This window comes from Cryptomeria japonica, chromosome 7 (genome assembly GCF_030272615.1).
Source record: "Cryptomeria japonica chromosome 7, Sugi_1.0, whole genome shotgun sequence".
Lineage (NCBI taxonomy): Eukaryota > Viridiplantae > Streptophyta > Pinopsida > Cupressales > Cupressaceae > Cryptomeria > Cryptomeria japonica.
The window spans coordinates 216,110,826-216,114,108 of NC_081411.1; positions in this window are offsets into that span (position 1 = coordinate 216,110,826).

Genomic DNA, 3,283 nt, shown 5'->3' on the forward strand with positions numbered 1-3,283 from the left:
ACAACAATCTAGAAAAAATTTAATGTTAGATTCAGTGATCAACCAAAAGTATCTATGAACCATTGGATTACCTTGACCCATCGTAGACTTACACCATTGCACAATTGTTTCTGCATCTATCAACTCAGCGCCACCTTCGCACTTCAATTCTTCTCTAGCTAGGGCTCTTTTTACACATGCTCCTGCACCATTGTGTTCTCCCTTACCATGTCCAGCCTTAGTGAAATTCCAAAAATGTTGTACACCGTTTGTCATATGCATCCTTGTCAACCAATAAAACATCCTTACATTCTTGAATTGTGCAGTGCAATTATCTGATCGTATTAAGTTTCAGTTGTATCGCATGTTCCTTTCCCTTAAACTATCATAGAAAACTTTAAAGCATCCTTGTACAAACTCCGATGAATGAGTACGATCATCGCTTATGTAGAAGTGCTATCATTTGCATGCATGAATGCTATGTGTACAAAAATAGAAATTTGTCTAGAATGATAATACATAGATTGCACTTCATTTTGAGGTTGTAGTGTATAATTTTCAGAAAAATTAACGATAGAGACAATGGTGCCAAGAGGAAATGTGTCCTTACATAACTTTAATTGCTCATCTAGCCATCGAGCTCTATGTGTATGCATTATGTACTCATAAATTAGTTTCTCTTGAAACATTTTCATAAATTCAGCTACACATATATCATTTTTCGCTAGCTCACATCTCTTCAAATCTTTTCCATCTTTAACTCCATTTTTGACTGTCTTGTATTCTCCAAAAGAAACTAGTTTCATACCAATTTCATGTGTGTTCTCCAAATGTACACATCTTGGTAAACGTTGCAAACTACCACATATAACACAAGAACCTTCCAAACAAGGCATCTTATAATAAATGCAACCATCATGTCAATTACATAGCACACTTGAAATAAATTCTCTTACTGACTTAGGAGGTGCTTGTATATTGCATTCTTGCAAAATATCGTTAGTGTGCAAAGTAGAACAAATATGACGAAAAAAATTCATAGTGAATGGAAAATTCAATATGCATCCTACAACAACACATGGTACGTACATGATTAATCTTAATATAAAAAGGTTTTTCCATTTCAAAAAATCTTTTAGAAATTCTTATTTGAGGAAACTTTTGAAGGAATCTTTCATAAAATTTAGTTTGAGTCATATCCAAATAGTGTTTGGCATGTGGCTCACGATTTGTAGAGCCGATTCGCCTTCTAACAACATCTCTTTGGTTGGGTGAAACTCTTGTGTTGTCATGCCAAAAAATTTCAATTAATGTTCTTAGTGCATCAACAACAACCTTGTCTTTGCGTGGTAGTCTACCCAAGAATGCCCAAAGAGAATTATTGTTAGGTTCCTCCATTTTTTCCCACCTCTTTAATGCTTTACTTAATGTTGTTCTACTAATGTTTAATGACTTACTTGTTTTGCTTATCAAACAATCTTTCTTTTATTTTTTTGCTCATTATGGTTGATGTAATGACATGTCGAGTAGCATTAGAATCTTTAGTATGTGATTTTTAACCAATAGCTTGATATGCATCAAATAGATTTTTCACAATAGTTTTTTCATTGTTACTTTCAGATGATCTTAGGCCTAGAATTTTCATTGTCTCTCTAAAATTCAAAATTTTAATCATTTGAACAATTAATTGACATCTTGCAGTTTGATTTAAGTTTTCAAAATAGTTTTGCCATATTCTTTTAACCATTCTCCTACAAGTTCATTCATTCATTTTATTGGGCATTGGCTTCAATATATTCTCATCAATGTCAATTAGATACTTTGGTTTCCTACGAATGATTCTAGGAGGTGTTAACATCGGTGCATTATGTACATTCAATTCATCAAATAGAGAAGGTGTATGTTCATCATTTAATTGATTATTCAATGTGGTGTCTTCTTCAATTGCATTAGGTTCATACAGTAAATCAAATGTCTCTTCTTCAATTGCATTAGGTGCATTATGTTCATTTGGTAAATCGAATTGAGATGTTGAGAATGACATACCTTCTTCTCCCATTGTTCTTATGTCATGTAATTTCTTCATACGCTGCCTTTGTCTTTCCTTTTTAGCCTTTCGTTGTTCCATTGTTCCTCACTTGTTCTTTCCCATGGTTGATATCAGTTTTCCTAAATAGAATCATATTACATATATATGTAAACAAAAGTTCATAAACAAACAACTAACCATAAATATGCATCTTATCATTATTTTTTTGAATCAAACTATTAAACAATCACAATAATATTGACAAAACTAATAAGAACAACAATTCAATCATTTAAAATCATGCAAAAACAAAAAATTCACTTACTTCTATGTGTAAAATAGTGATAGAAGTGTAGACATAGTTGCAGTGGGGCCTTCAACGACCTCAAAAACTTCTTTTGAGGCCGTTGAGGCTCTTGGGCAACTAAAACTATGTCTATGTACCACGCACGTGCTATATTAATAACTGCATGCGCACTGTTAGTCCATAAAATGTTGGCAAGCCCAATTGTATTTTTTTTCCATTCTTTACTAATAAGTAGCATGTATGCTCTCCTAAGCATAAAAAATGTTATGACAGGGTAGTGAACTAATAGGATCAGTACCCTGTATGTGCTTGCAAGTAATAAGTACCACGTATGCGCTATTTGTAGTAGATGAATGAAAAGGGAAGGAGAGAGGGAGAGAGAGAGAGAGAGAGAGAGAGAGAGAGAGAGAGAGAGAGAGAGAGAGAGAGAGAGAGAGAGAGAGAGAAGGAAGGAGGGAGAGTGGGAGAGAAGAAGGAGGGGGAAGGGAGAGGAGAGGGGGAGGGAGGGAGAGAAGAAGGGGTGTGGAGGAAGGGAGAGGGAGAGAGATAGAGAGGAGAGAGAAGGAGGGGGAGGGAGAGGAGAGGAGAGGGGGAGTGAGGGAGAGAGAGAGAGAGAGAGAGAGAGAGAGAGAGAGAGAGAGAGAGAGAGAGAGAGAGAGAGTAGGGGGGAGGGAGAGAGAGAGAGAGAGAGAGAGAGAGAGAGAGAGAGAGAGAGAGAGAGAGAGAGAGAGAGAGAGAGAGAGAGAGAGAGGGAAGGAGGGAGAGGGAGAGGGAGAGAGAGAGAGAGAGAGAGAGAGAGAGAGAGAGAGAGAGAGAGAGAGAGAGAGAGGGGAGGGAGGGAAGGTAGAGAGGGAGAGAGGTAGAGGGAGGGAGAGAGGGAGAGGGAGAGGAAGAGAGAGAGAGGGAAGGAGGGAGAGAGGGAGAGAAGAAGGAGGGGAGAGGAAGAAAGAGAGAGACCATAACACAAT